The sequence below is a fragment of the Halyomorpha halys genome, unplaced genomic scaffold (genome assembly GCF_000696795.3).
Source record: "Halyomorpha halys isolate HHAL.00 unplaced genomic scaffold, Hhal_1.1 Scaffold30.1, whole genome shotgun sequence".
NCBI classification, from domain to species: domain Eukaryota; kingdom Metazoa; phylum Arthropoda; class Insecta; order Hemiptera; family Pentatomidae; genus Halyomorpha; species Halyomorpha halys.
This window is the reverse complement of record NW_027110126.1, coordinates 755,521-772,030: the sequence shown is the minus strand read 5'-3', so window position 1 is coordinate 772,030 and position 16,510 is coordinate 755,521. Positions and strand designations below refer to the sequence as shown.

The 16,510-nt window shown below is 28.6% G+C and overlaps 1 protein-coding gene across 3 annotated transcripts in view; it reads right to left on the bottom strand.

Moving 5' to 3' along the window:
- Window positions 1-16,510, bottom strand: part of LOC106684681 (uncharacterized) — a 188,480-nt gene that overhangs the window by 146,397 nt on the left and 25,573 nt on the right. The window lies entirely within an intron of this gene.

The following is a 16,510-nucleotide window of genomic DNA, read 5'->3' as shown; positions in this document are numbered from 1 at the left end:
TAATAATTTTACTGGTCATCGTGTTGTCGTGTATGCAAATTCTTATAGAGTCTGTGAAGTTTTTTATTGCTTCGTCAATGTCATGTTTAGTTTTAAGTGGAGATTTTAAGTCCAGTTTGTTTTCCAAATCATTACGAAATTTGTTCCAGTCAACTCGTCCTTTAATCATAGATAAACATGAAATCAATTTTTAGAGACTATAGAGATATGAAAACAACGTCAAAACCAAGAAACAATGGTGGAAGTAGGAGGATTCCCGAATAGCGCTCATGTAACAACTGTCTTTAGCTAAACATAGTTAATTCTCCGATACAATTAGGAGGGGGTGAATAGAAGTGCATAGAAAGTTAAAAAACTAAAAAAAAAAATTAGGGTAGGACGGAATTTCGAAGAAATTTCACTGTTTTGGATTGTTCTGCTTACTAAACGTTTATATAAACAAATATACCCGAAACCACCAAACTGTGTTTTAGGTATCATGATACGCGTATCAAATTCACTTCCACACCCATCCGCTGACCTTCGGTAGAGTGAATAAATCAATTATTTTCGGAAAATTCGATAAAAAAAATTATAGAAAGTTTCATAACTTCTACACTGTGTGTGTTTATTAGCTTTTAACCTTCAAAAATATTGTAATGAAATTTTTATTTCGTTACGATAAGTAGAATGATATCTGAAAAGGCTCGATGAAGTGACACTGGTTTTAGGTTTATACCTCGAATCACAGTAACAATGATTAGATTAAATCAGTTCCGTTTAATTTATTTTCTTACATCAATAAGTTAAAAAGTATCAACAAAACACCTAACGGTTTCAGCTTTTGATTTTTTGGTCAATTCCATCAAATTTATTTTTTGTATTCTTTTCAAAATAATTTCATTTTTGCTTATACTATACAACAAATATATAGTTCGTAGAATTAGTTCAAAAGTCTACACCACTTTAATTAGTTTTCAGTTTATTTAAAAAAAACAAACCTAAAAGCATCGCTTATTTTCTTCATTCAGGGCTCAAATCACTAAAATTACGGATAAAAGAAATTATTATTATAATTTTTTAGGATTTTGAAAAAAAATGCGCTTCAAGATAAGATCAATATTTTGTGAATACCAAAATGGCAAATATCATCGCCAACAAAAACTTACGAAGATTATTAAAACTAATTTAAAATGTATTTAATGGGCTTCATTTTAAGTCCCAATAGAGCTACTGAACGTCAATATTTTCTGAAATAAACATTATTTTCCAAATACTAAGAAATCAAAATTTTGTGAATTTTTTATACAAACATTATGAAAACTAACTAGGTCTTCAGTTATAGAATTTTCAAGATACGATACATTTTAACGTAATTGACAAATTAACTTCAACATATTAAGCTTTTCTAACAACATATTTAATTTGAAAATATTTTAGCAAATACAATGAAAACTACAATAATTACGAAGGTTATCATAACACAATACTTTACACTATGTTTATCGAGCGTTGATTCAAGTCAACAGCTCAAAGTTCAATTTTGCCCGAGATAAACTTTTTGGATACATTATTTTTCCAAATAATGAGAAATAGAAATTTTGTGAATTTTTTAAACAAATATTATGAAAACTCAATAGGCCTAGAGATATTGAATTTCTCAAGATATAGATATTTAAGGTAAGTTCAATATAACCTAACTTAAACATTTTTTTTTTTTCGTACCACCCTGACGATATAAGTAATTAAAGTACTTACATGGTACTTTGTAATAAATGATAAACAAATATGTCTGTTGCTACGCCTCCTTAGCAACAGACATATTTGTTCATCATTCATACCCATTTCAATCGGAGGGTACGAAAAAAAAATTTCTCGTTATTTAGAAAAGTTTCGGATTTTGAAAAACTTTTATTTATAACGTTTTATGTTTATTACAAAGAACCAGATACACATATACCTACCTGTATGTAGGTATTTAATTACTTATTTTGTCAGGGGGGGGGTAGAAAAAAAAAGAAAATATGTTAAAGTTAGAAAAAAAACCGCTTAAGCTTACCTTTTGCTATCCTCTTAATAACGAGAAATTAAAGATATCAGGAATTTATTTTGCGTAATATCATGAAAACGACTACTCATACAAAGATGATTATTATACACTACCCCTAAGTGTATTTACTTCATTTTGAGTACTGATCTACTGATCTGACATCTAATAAGTCCCTGACCTATTGAACTTTTCAATTGCAACTGATAAAAAATACCTACTTTAAAATATTTTACCAAATCAAGAGATAACTCATTAACTTTTAATAGAAAATAAATGAATATTGTTATTATAACAGTCATTAATAAAACTTTTTTTTTAATAAATAAAATAACTTAAACATTAATAAAACAAATTGAATAAACGAATAGATAAAATTTCTATTTCATCTTCATTATTCCAGTAAAGAAAAGAATACTAAAAATAAAATATCCTAATTTTTTTTTAGTTGATGGAACAAGATTGGTGGATCTTAATAATCTCCTATCATCTCACAGTATTTTTTACTGAATACTACAGAAAGACTTCTGCATCATGTGTCCCAACTTCTAAAATCTATAGGACAGCATATTCATCTCCTACCAAAACCTATTTACTTTACTGTCATTGATTGCTTTTACCACTTTAAAAACTTTAAAGATGCTAATATTGATTATTTAAAAAATATTTTTAAGAAAATTAAAAATATGTTTTTTTAAATTTTTAATTTCCTTTTAATTATTTCGCGAAACAAGCAGTTCTTGAAGTAAGAAACTAAAAAAAAAATAAATATTAAAATCCGATCATTGTAACAGGGTTTCTTCATTTCTCAGTATTCATGGCCTAAATAAATTGAAATATATATCTATAATCACAATTCGGGGTGCGGATAGCCGCGGGGTAAGGCCTGTGGCTACTAACTCTAAGGACCAGAGTTCTAATCCGGCTTGGCAGAAAGTTTTCCGTTACACTGTAAAACCACCGTTGTTCTGGAGACCTCCTGGGGTCCACACAACCTCCTAAATTTGGTACCCCTTAATTGGATAAAAATCAGGCGGTCGAGTGTGATTTTGACCAAATCACCTCCTTGCACAACCGTTGGTCTAGTAACAGAACTCCCTTACAAAGTATTGAACCCCTGACCCTTCTTGGGTTGTAACTGTACAGATTTAATTTTTTTTTTATAATCATAATAGAATTGTAAATTGACTATAGTTGAATTGTAGACAATTTAACAAATATTAGGCAAAATGCGGCAATAAAGTTTTTTAATTACTACATGCAGTATTATTAATAAAAATAGAACAATTTTAAACAAAAATTATTAATAATGAGATGATCTGGAATGGAATTTCCTTACTGCAGATCTCCATAGAGAGAGGAACCACGAACCACGAATTTTCTAGCCAAAGGAGAAAGGGAGATCAATATTGGCTGAGGAATGTGACCAAAGCTTCAGCAACGCCAAGGCCGAATTTATTTCCTCCGCCAGTCCTCAAGTAATAAACCAAAAATATGTTATTTTTTATGAAAAAATAAATATGTCTATAAGGAATAAATAATGATAATCAAATTTTTAAAAAATTCATATTTCGACAACTAAATGAAGACATATCTATGCAATTCATATGAGTTTTTGAGGCATTATAATTATTATATATTATAAAGTAATTAATAACTAAACTTTAATACGTAGGGAATTTTTATAGGACCTTTTTTAATATTTTCGTTCAAGCAAAATGTTATATATTAAAACAGAAAATGACCCAAACAGCATTCAAATTCAAAACAAAATTTTGTAACAAACAAACTTTAATAAGACATAACATTTAAGTCTATATAAAGATTTAATATAAAATAAATAGGTTATAAATATAACAAATTATCAATTACAATAAAATATATGTATATAGATATATTTTATTATAATTTATAAAACAAAAAAAATAAAATAAAAAATTAATATTAAATGATATAAAGAATAAATGTATGTTAATTTGCCCATAATATATCGGGAAGAATTTTTTAGTCATTAGTAAGAGACATTAAAATAAAAATTATAATTTTCCTTATGTTGGCCGAAACTGAATATTTAAAATAAATTAATATTTTATTTATTTACATCTGCTTTAGTCTAAAGACTAGCGGTGGGATTGAGAAAATGAAATATTAAATAAAATAAAATAATAAAAATAAGAAGGAAAGAGGCAAACAGAAAAGTGTAGAATTGAGAAAATTACAAGCTTAAATATAACTATTTAAAGTTATATTTAAGTAAAAACAAAAGATAAGATGGTGTATATTTTAATTATAAAAATATAATAAAATAATACTATTTAAATATAACTAACAAAAATACAATCAATAAATATTTCTTTAGATAAAAATGAAGGACCATAGAAAATAAAGAGAAAAAAAATGTAAATAAATATTGGATAACTAACATATTTTATATAAAAGAAAAAAAAAAACATAACAACTGAAAATTTCTTGAATGAATTAAGAATAAATTGAAACATTTTGGGAAAAAAAGTAATATTAAACTAATGGTTAATTAACCACCATTTCATACTTGATTTATAAAAACATAATATTTTCGCTTTCTTGAGAATTATTATAATTGTTTAAATAAATTAAATTGAATCCAATTAAAGTCTCAAAACACTCTTTATTGGTTAAAAGTCCAACGTTTCGGGCAATATTGTGATAAGAAAGTGACAATAAGGTTGAATTGATTTGTAATTAAAAATTATAATATTAATATGAATAGTGATAAAATAGGATAAAAAATTGATAGAAATTGGTGGATCTGTGGAGAATAGACTGGAAAAAGATATTAAATTATTGATGTGAATGCAAATTTGTATTTAAGATTGTCCTTGAGGATCGACGAATTGGCCGAAACGTTGGACTTTTAAAGAAATAAAGAGAGTTTTGAGACTTTAATTGGATAAAATTTGAATTATTTAAACATTTAAAAATTTAGCACTGAATAAATGATCAGAAACAAAATATAAATATTAAATAACTGTTATATTTACAAAAAATGTTAACATTTTGGATCTAGGAATAATACTTAAGTACTTTTCTGAAAAACGTTGAAAATGGAAATAATCAAACAGTCAAAGGAAAGGCTCATTTAGAAAATTAATAAGGAAAAGTATAGAAACAGTGTATAAAATATAAATATTTGTTTTGGGCGAGGATTCATTTCAACTTCAAGCAGAGTACAAAGTCAAAGTATGTGTACTGCGTGCACGTCATTATACCTCTTAGTTACAATTTATATTTAAAAAAAAACAACAAAAAAAACCCAACCATGTTATTTATTCCACATAGTAAAGGCTTTCAATGAAAATAATAATGATCATATAAAACTTGAATTATTTTTGCCTGAGAGCCATCAAGTACACTAACTTCAAAGTTATTCGTGATTAGGTCAAGAAAACTCTTGCCATGGAACTATTTCGGTCCCAGATCTAATTCTGGGCAGGCCATTGCAGTCAAATCCAACCGTACGTATATAATTGATGAAGCTTGAATACTCAATGATGAGCGTCCCAACAGGATTTAGATTATTCATCAACAAGATTATTATATAATGTTAGTTTACAATCTTTTGACCTTTGGATAATAATCTCTTAATATTTAATTTTTTTTCTAAAAATAGAATTCGTTCTTGCAAATGAGCAATGTGAATTTTCGAGTGTTGAGGATATTATCGATATTATATGCATGATGATGATGATGATGATGGCATAACGAACTCGAAGGTTCGATGCCGATACCACTAATCGCTCTCAACATATCGCCTTCCAGTGATGTCCCTCCAAACCTAATTCTGCTAAATCAGTTTTAACGCAACGTTTTGGACTACTCCGCCGACGTTTACCCGCAGGTTCAGTGTTTATTAACATTTAGGGAATCCGCTCGTTACTAAGCCCTATAACCTTACCTGCCGCTATAACTTGAATTATATTTACCGAGTGTAGTTCCCTTAATTCAAAGTTGTGTAGCCTTCTAAATTCTCCGTTTATTCATCCTTTTTCGGTCCGAATCTTTTTCCTAATACTTTATTTTAGAAAATAAGACGCTGTTTATCTCCTAGTGTAAGAGGTCACGTCTCGTACCCATAAAGAACAGTAAGAAGGATAATAGTTTTGTAAATTCTAATTTTTAAGTTTTTTGGCAGAGGGCGTGAGCTAAGAAGTTTCGAAATTGAAAAATAACAAGCATTTCCCGCCTTCAACCTAGCTTTTATTTCTTCTTCAATTTATTTTTTTCTACTTTCAGTAGAATCTAAACACTTAAACCTATCTACCTGTTTAAAAGTATTTCCTCCTATATCTATATCACCGAAATTCCTTGCGTTTTTAGTGCTACTTTATCCGTATTTATTTTAAGAGCTAGTTCCTTACTGTAGTTTAATAACGCGGTTGATATCATATTCATGCAAAAACAAAATTAATTCCAAGTAGTGATAAGTTAAGTGAATACTGCAACAACACACCTTTTCAAATCAAAATAATTGTGCACACTATTTTTAAGGGTATAATATATATATATTATAAGATATTAATATATATCTTTTTGTAAAGCAACTTCAGAGAAAAGTAGACACCATTCAGACTTCATATATTCTTTACTTATTCATTATATGACGTGTTCGACCAATGTTCTCCTTTTTCAAACCTCCTACCTAGTTTTACACTGTTCTATATAGATGCGAATGTGTATATATTTTATTGTAACATAAATTTAATTTTCTGTATTGTACATAAATCATATCTTTTTTTAATTATTTTTTTTTCTTCTTCTTTCAATTCAGTGAGTACTATTGTTGTCATTCACACTTTTTTCCCATTCTCTTTCTTTTTTGTTTTTACTTTTATTCTCCTATTTACGTATATATGGTATGTAAGAATATTTAAACATTAATACTTAATGCAGTTAATATGTGCAAGATTGTAATATTTATTTTCAATAAAAGAATGTTTTACACTACTTGTCGTAATGTTGATGATTTATATTTTATTGTAATTTAACTCAAAATTTTATGCCACTAATTCCAGTTCCCTAACTGTAATGTGCTCCATAAGAAATAGGATAGATCAATCGATCAACAGGAACCTCTATTCCTGTATTACAAAAGAAAATTAGCAGCATGAAATACTACAAACACTCATTAATAATAATAATAATAATAATAACAAATATATATTATCTGATGAAATGCAATCTATCGACAATTAGACAAGTTGTGTAACACTAGGAAAAAGGTTTGAAAAGGATAAAAATTGGTCAGAAATGTCATTTAATGAGTAAATAAGAAATATATGAAGTTATTAAGGATGTCTGATTTTCCCATGAGCTGCTGTTTACAAAAAAATAAATAAATAAAACCCCACAGTTTAATAATTTAATGTCTCGTTATTTACATATTTGTGACTCAATCTGACTTTGAGCCTATCAAAACAGCCCTGAAGCGAAACGTTGGCTCATTAAAATAGTAATTATACTATAATAATAATAATAATAATACTATTATTGAGTATTTGTCCGCACCCGGACCATATTCCATTTAGTGAATATATTTAATGTAAGTACTATACTATATATTTATTATTTACTGCGTCAGATTTATTACTGTGATTAGCTAAGGATCTTCATCCACTCGAATCTTCCAATATCTGTTGAAATGATATCTATAAGTTTAATTCTCGAAAAACTTCCAGTAATGCTAAGAAGGAATATTTTTGTAATGAGACATCCAAATTGTTGGATTTTTTTTTTTAAGACCTAATGACAATTATGGACACATGTTGTTTACGGACTTTAGTAACTTAAATTCATGACTTTTTAAATCGAAGAATTACCGATAAGCAATCTTTTTAGATATATCTAATAACTAACCAATGTAATAGATTAATGCATAATGGAAACAAACGCTACTTTTAAACAATGCATATACCAACAGTTATCGAATTTGATATAAGTAAATTTTAATACGAAAAATAACGAATACATTTCATTGTTAAATTGGCGACAATATGAATATATTTCTTTTCAATGTTTAGCACCGTCTAAACAACACAAAATTAAGTAAAAGGGCATGGCTTAAACAGCTGACGCCAAATTTGTGAACAGTCTATCACTTGTTATTCAAATCATATCCGTTAAACCTACGTTTGTCCTTCATATTTAAAACACCCATGAATTACACATTTAAGATGTAATAAATCATACTGGTTTGTCGATTTAATAATAACGGAATTAACAAGAGGAAGTTGAATTTACTTTTATTCAAAAGTTACTTAGTTTTACTAGTTTATTAATTTGTTCTATTACTTTATTAGTAAATAGTTTTACATAGTGGAATTATAATTATATTATTAGCAGAATTATAATTATTATTATTATTATTAGTGAAACAGTGTGTAGTATTAAGTCGAAAAGTTCTTAGCTACGTTGTCTGAATTTGATAGTGTAATAATCTTTTCTTCTATCTGTTCTTTTTTACTATTCCTTAGATATCAGAAAACTTGAGATTTTCTATTCAAATGATCTAACTCAAACTAATAACATCCAATATAATACAGATTGCTTTGTGATACCTCCATACCGTTTTATGTGATAGACCACGTGGTCCTTCGGAAACAGAGGTTGGTTACATTTAACCAGAGGAAAACCCTCATCAAAATTCGAACGCTGTTAAGTACAACCATTTACTATATATACAACTAAAAATTACAATTAAAATATCTTCTATAAAGCAATATTAAGACCATTAATGAAGTCTTGGGAGTAGTTTCGAATAGTAAATTAGGAGTAGTTTAGAGACGTAAATAGGAGAAAATAAAATCATTCCTGAGTTAATCACATCGCGAACTACTATTGGAAACAATAGATGAGATCATAAAAAAAAGTTTTACAACATTCCATTCACAGTTAAATATGGAGTTGCTACAAGATAGAAAATCCAACTTCATCTTGAAGACTGAAGCCCAGACTGATGCTCGACATCCTGCTATAAACTCTGTACTTATCTATTGGTATTTCGTCATAATTATTTTTTATCACAAATCATTTTTTCTTTATAAATTTTTTTAGTTCATAACTAACATATGTTTTCTTTGTATTTTTTTTCTTCTTCCGTTCTCCCATAACATAACTATTTATTATTATTTTAAATAATTTATTTGTATTATTTAAAATTATTCAATAATTAATATATTGAAAATAGGGGTGTATTTTACTCGAGACAAAACTCCCCCTAAATGAAAATCAAATTGTTAAAACAACAGTGTAAGGTCCACCAGTCCAATCTATTAAAGAAATATATAAAAAAACAAAAAGCCATTAACATTATTATAATCCTATTACCACCTCCTTTTATTTAAGAAAAAATCTAGTTCTTGTAGAACATTATCAAAATTTAATTCATTCAAAATTGAGGCTGGTTCTTAGAAAAAACTTGGAGAAAGTTTTGTACATATTGTCTAAAATTAGCTCTCAAGCATTACATCTACCAGCTTTAAAAATTATAATACAATGAAATTTAAGCGCAGTGGAAGAGTGGTAAGGCACGATACTACAAACTCCAAGAACCCAGCTGGTTCGAATCCAGCCGGGTAGAAAATTGTTTTCTATTACACCGTAGCCTTAAGTCAACCTGGGTTCTGGAGCCCTATAGACTCTGGAGTTCCACCTAGCCTCATAAATTGGGCACCATTAATTAGGTAAAAATCTGGAGGTCGAGCGCGATTCGGACAAAATCACCTCCTTGCACAACCGTTGGTCTAGTAAGTACTTCCTTACAAAGTACTGCACACTTAACCCTTTCAATTTTTCCATTTAGCAAGCTTTAGTATGTTAAACTAAAGATCATGAATACCCTTATTTTTCTCTCATACATAACGCTAATATTTCTTAACATAACTCATTATTTTCTATATTAATTATTGGAAGCATTATGTGTGGAAAGTAAAAGACGAATTTGTGACATTATTTTCAACAGAAAAATCGGAAATAATCGCAGGACTGATTTCTTTATGTATGAAACTCGTAATATCTGAAGAAAAAGTTTTTACAAGGAATGTAAAAATAATAAGTTTACTTTACATAATACTTCCAATAATTTACCTTGACAATATTGAGATATATTAAGAAATATTAGTGTTATGTATGAGGGAATAATATGAAAACAATCTTTAGTTTGTCTCCTGGGCCCTGTTTCATAATAAAGTACAAACTAATACTATTAGTCTAGTAGATTTATCTTAATTCAATTACACAGACTTCTACAATAATAACTTGTACTTTAGTTTTTTTTAATTCCTGTAATATTCTTAATAGTCATCCCTATAATGAAAAAAAATAAGTATTAGTATTATTACCACAGTTGTACCATGAACTAACACTATTAGCTTTCATTACGAAACAGGGATAAAATATAGGATGAAATAAACGGTTGAGAGTAATGTGGATCAATTGAACCTGTGTTGGTACATATAATTTTCATACTAATTTAAAATTTGATTTATCCACTAGGTCTAAATACCAGTAGTGTTATGTAATAACCGTAAAGTTATGTAATAACTAGTAATATATACGAAGAATTGGTTTAAGTAGTTTAGATTTATAATATAATTCAATACAATACTTCAAATATATTTACATAAATAGTAGATGTTTCAATTACAGATAATAAAAAAAAAAAAAAAATATGACAAACAAAACGTTAGAGGAATAGCTACTAAAAAAAAAAAAAACACTTGAGTAAACACCTATGTATTATCTTATCTACTATCAATAAAAGATTATTATCATAATGAATTGACGAAATTAGTAACGATAAATTATATTGTTTATATCAAGTGATAATACGAATATTGGAAGGATTTAAAGAAATGAGAAAATACATCTAAACAAGGAAACAATAATGAATATCGAATGACATTAAAAAATAATCGTCTTGTTTTTTTTATACAAGTTATGTTAGAGAGTCGATAATTCGAAAACTCATCGTTAAGCAATTTTTACGAGTCACAAGTGCTAAGTTCTAGTAAAAATAAATGATTCAGTAATAAAAATTACTTTAACTTCGTATTTTATAATGTTGTGACGTATCCACATGCCTCATGTGGTCGGCTATTTTGCACGATTATAAGAAATAGTTGAATACTAAGTTTAGAAAAGATCTAAAACTTTCCCATCTCTCAAAATAATCACAGATAATTTATTATGAAACGTGTGCTTTTTGAGTTATGCCCATATAAACATTTCTATTCGTCATATTTTTTTTGAGAGGGAGGAGAGGAGAGAATTTATTCGATATATACACACATGAAGGTCATTAACGGGAACGAAGTTCGTTCGGGACTCCTCTCGGCAGGATAAAAATTAGTCAGAAATTTATCCTAGCTTTTGTGGTATTGTTTTGCTAAGAAAAGAAAAAAGTTTTAAAATCCAATCTTTCGCCAAAATTCATCATAATTTGACTCCTTAACCGTCTAAGGAGGTAAAAATGATTGCCTCGGTGAAAATACCTCAATAGGGGTATATTCATGATCTTAGGTTTAACATGTTAAATGGAAAAACTAAAGAAATATTTCCTTCTTTTACCATGTTAAACCGATATAACATATAACATGGCTGAGAGTCTGTTACTAGATCTGTTAAATGGAGAGTGACGTCACACAACTGACCAGCTGAGCTCGTCGCCATTTTGGTTTGTTGTGCTAGGGTACTTGCTCCTAGTTTCTGTTTTGATTGTGAGTTAGTATTGCTTTGGATGTTTTTAAAACTAATAAAACAATGTAATGAGAGTTGTTAATTTGCTCATCTTGATTTTCTTCCTCATAAGTTAGATCAACGAGCCAATCATCAAGTAGCCAAATTTTTCACTCAATTTAGGCATTTTGTAATAAATTATTTTAATCAAAACTTAGAAGTAAACAATAACATGAAGGTTTTGAAGGAAAGGTTATAAAACAAGTTTCTCAGAAAATCCGCTAGAATCCCTTACGCATTTAAAAGGACTTTATTGGATTGCTCACAATCGTATACTTATAACATTTAACATGGTAAAACATTTTTATTTAACATAACATTATGAATACCCCTAATGAATTAAAGCCCCAATTACGATAATTAATTTTTTTTTTGTTTATATCTTCAGGACGCATAGACCAAGAACGTGCCCAGATATGAATTCGTTTTTTAATCTTCACTTTCACAAACCATAAAAAAAAAAAAAAATTAACTGATTTCAGAGTTGGAGAAGGTTTATAAATTAATATACTCAAAAGCTAGACCACGTGACGTTGTTATGACCCAGCAAAATCCAATCATAATTTTACAACTTGTATTCATCATAGAGGTAATCATGTATAATGTGACTATTTTTTATCAATTAATGAGGCTTTATATTTATCCAGTTTTCCAAATAGGCAGGTTTGAGAGAGATGTACAATTTTTCATTTAGAGAGGTGCAAATGGTAATAAAAAAAATTGCATATTTTATATTAATGTACTTGTATTTTATAAAATAATACAACACCTATTACTACAAGAGCTCGGTAGAAAAAATGTTAAGTTTTTCATCTAATCTTTGATTATTTTAATTGAAGCTATGTATAATTACTAGATTAATGAGTCTGCTAAGTAGAGTGAGGGGGAATAAGAAATGCCAGCTGTTTCAAAAGGTTACATGAAATTAATTTGTCCTTCGTAGCTCTATATCCTTAAAACTACCAACACTAGAAAACCTAATGAAACATCATTTGAAGTCGAGTACATTCGCTAAAATATGAGCTCAAAGCTTTTTACGTTCAATTGTTTCTGAGATACAATTTCTAAAAAGTAACATTTCATAAAGAAAAATCAATAGTTAGTGATGATTAAGCTAGTTTAATGCACTATAAAGTAGTTCATGACCTTTACCTTCGTGGGAATAGTAGTTTACATGATATTAGCTAAAATAAATTGATTTATAGTTGTTCAAACCAAATTTATATCATAAAAACTACCATCCCTACGAAGACAAGTATCATTAAATAAATTATTGTACGTTTAACTAGCTTTATTTTGGGTTCTGGAAGGCATCTGTAAGTTTGATTCCTAAGTGAATGATATATCAAACATTTATTCCGAACTAGAATTCAACATTTTGTGAATTTATTTCATCAAATATCATAAAAACTACAACTCCTAAGAAGATAAACGTCATAAACTACTTTATGGCCCATTAAACTAGCTTTAATTTGAATTGTATCAGACATCTGTACCTTTGATGGTTCCAGAGATATTGATTTCTCAAATTAAATTTTTAGTGCATTTTTAATGAAAGAATACTTTTGAGAAAACTCAAACGCATTAATTTGGGCTAATTTTTAGCATATTTACTATTCATTAATTTTAATGGTGTTCAATTAGGTTTTCTATTCTTGTTGATTATTTTAAAGACATGGAGCTCTGAATGAAAAATTAATCTGTTTAAATATTTTGAAAGAGCCGCCGTTTTTATTTCCCCTATACGTTTTTTACTACCCTAGACTCATCAATTTTAACTGGTAATGATACATTGTTTTCATTAAAGTAGTCGAAAATTGGGAGAAATGACTGAATTTATTCTTTTCTTGGGCTTTAAAAAATCAATAAGTTGTAATAGTTTTCATCTGACTGTTGATAGCTTTAAAGTGTTTCTCGATATTATAAATTTTATCAAATATGCAATGATTATCAATATTAAAGGTTTTCAATGCTTTTTCTCTATCACGCTTTGACTCTTATGCCGCTTCACCATTTTCGATATCCTGTGCTCTTTTATTCCCTTGTTTATCGTAGAAAATCTTAGCCAGTACCGAAAAGCAAAGCATTTGCCGAAGAAATTCGAATGTTTGTAAACAAAGGTGTCGCAACCTGTCCGAACCTGTTAAATTTACTTACTCATACAACCTTCTGAGCCACTAAGCATGGAAACAATCAAAGAAATCAAATACCCAGGGCCCACTAAACCAGGTTGCATTGTATCATACAACCCAAAAATGAAAACCGCATCAAACAGATATAAAATCCACCTCCATCATTCACTCCCTCGATGAAAAAATTAATTATTTTCGCACAAAAATATAACTTAAATATATCCCATATTAAAAAATATAAACCAACCCAATCAATGATTTTAATTATATTGAAATATTAATGAAAATATAAGAAGATGGTCACGGTTGTGGTCAAAAAAGAACAAATAGTTTTTAACCATTTAAAACGCCTGTTGAACAGATTCGATACTTAGGACTCCATCTTGACAAGAGACTTACTTGGAATCCACACACAAGACTGCAACGACAAGAAACTGCTCGTAGATTCCGATTGCTACAACACTTACTTGACAAACGCTCTAAACTTCCCATTCACTACAAAAAATTATTATACACTACGATAATCAGACCAATTTGGACATATGGAATTGAGCTCTGGGGCTCCACCAAACCATCAAATTTCTCCCGCATCCAATCCTTACAATCCAAAATCCTACGTAAAATCCTTGATGCTCCTTATTACGTTACAAATAAACTCATTCACAAGTTGCAGAATTGGCCCAAAACAGATAAGCGTCTTTTCATTCCAAACTCCTTAACCATCCTAACCCATTAATTCTTAATCTTTCATCCTTAACAATACCTGATAATCCTCCTAGGCGTCTGAAAAGAAGATGGCCACGGGACCTTCTAATTTAAATTAATATTTGAAGTACCACCAATGGGTGGTTCCTTCCCAAGATTTTAAAGTGTATATGAAACATACAACATGTTTACTTATTGTATTATTTTGTACATTTGTAAATTACATTAAATAAATAAATTAAAAAAAACTATTTAATATCCGACGTTTCGCCCCACTTTCGGGACTCAAAGCAATAGGTTATAAAGTTGGTATATATATATATATATATAGTACTGAAAATATTTCCCAAAAAATGATATTATCAACCTAAACTAAAATATGTAAAGGTTATATTATCGTTAGGTATGGGTTTTCACAATTAGTTATTCAATTAAAATAATATTCACAAGTATGCTGGTCCAGTGAATTAGTCCGAAAAAACTAACATTACCTGATAACAAACCTTTGATAACACTTTTTGGGAATTTTCATTGGATTGCCAAATAAAGAAAATAGAGTCTGCCAGATCGTCTACCAGCAAAAATGGCGGCTATTCCAAACAGATACAAAAACTTTATTTTAGAGTTCTGTTACGTAAAAAAAACATTGTGCGTCATTTCCTTACAGAAAATGATTCAGTTTTATCTAGACTATCTATATATCTAGACAAGGAATACAGTAAATGCCATTAAAAAATAATTATTGAAGTATTCAAGATGCACACTACTCGAAGTTTATTTTATTCCAGAATATTATTATTCATTCGAAGCTCCATACTACCTAAATCAAAAGAAAAATTTAAAGAAGAGTAATTTTGCTAAAATATGAGCCCTAATAGAGCTATTTAAGTTCAATAGTTCCCGAGATACAATTTTTTAAAAAATTCATAAAAATGTACTAAAAAAAAACAAAACAGTAAGTACATTTATTTTGGGAAATATATATCTCAGGAACCATCAAACGTACAGATGTCTGTTAGAATTCAAATTAACTTTACGAATTTACGAAATAACACTATCGTTTTTCTTTACTAATATATATTATTTGTTTTTTTGTTCACAGTATAAGCGAGGAATTCTAGCTTGACTTTTAATGCTGGCAACTTTTATAGGGAAAATATGGGTATAAAACAAATTTATAACAGTTGTTGGATAAACAAATGTTGGAATAAACAAAGATAAAATAATTAATAAGGTAATGTAATTAAGGAATAATTGTGATCAATAATAATTTATTCTTATTAAAGTAATATTAAAATAAGACTATATATAGCGCTGAAATTGATATATATTGCAAAAACATGGTTTATAGTATTATTCCATGATAGTTTTCCAAATTCCATCAGACCTCTTTCATGATCCCCAACACGTGGTCTAATCCCTCTACCTACCGAGCTAGCTCTATAATCCTACACCCAAGGTTGAAACAGGAAATACTTTTTGAAGAGATTTATGATAAAGGGAATACAGTTTCTTCACGATTAAATAAACCTAAGATGGTTTTGAACATCAGAAATGCTGTTGGAGTAGACGTACAGAGATCTTCTGGAGTCTCTTCTTTTCCTTTAATACGTGAGGACAAAACAAAAGACGAAGGATAAATATTTAACTAAAGAATCGCGTAACAACAAAAGAATAAAATTAAATAATAATCATGATTCAAATAAGGAAAATCTTAACAATACTGAGAACAAGGTTTTTCAGGCTACAGTTTCTTTTAATAAGTTGAGATTGATAAGAGACCCAACATAAAAAAAATATAATTCTATCTAGATATTACTGTAGGCGGAACGAAAATGGAAGAGGGAATCTAAATATTGTTGGCGTTACGATATTT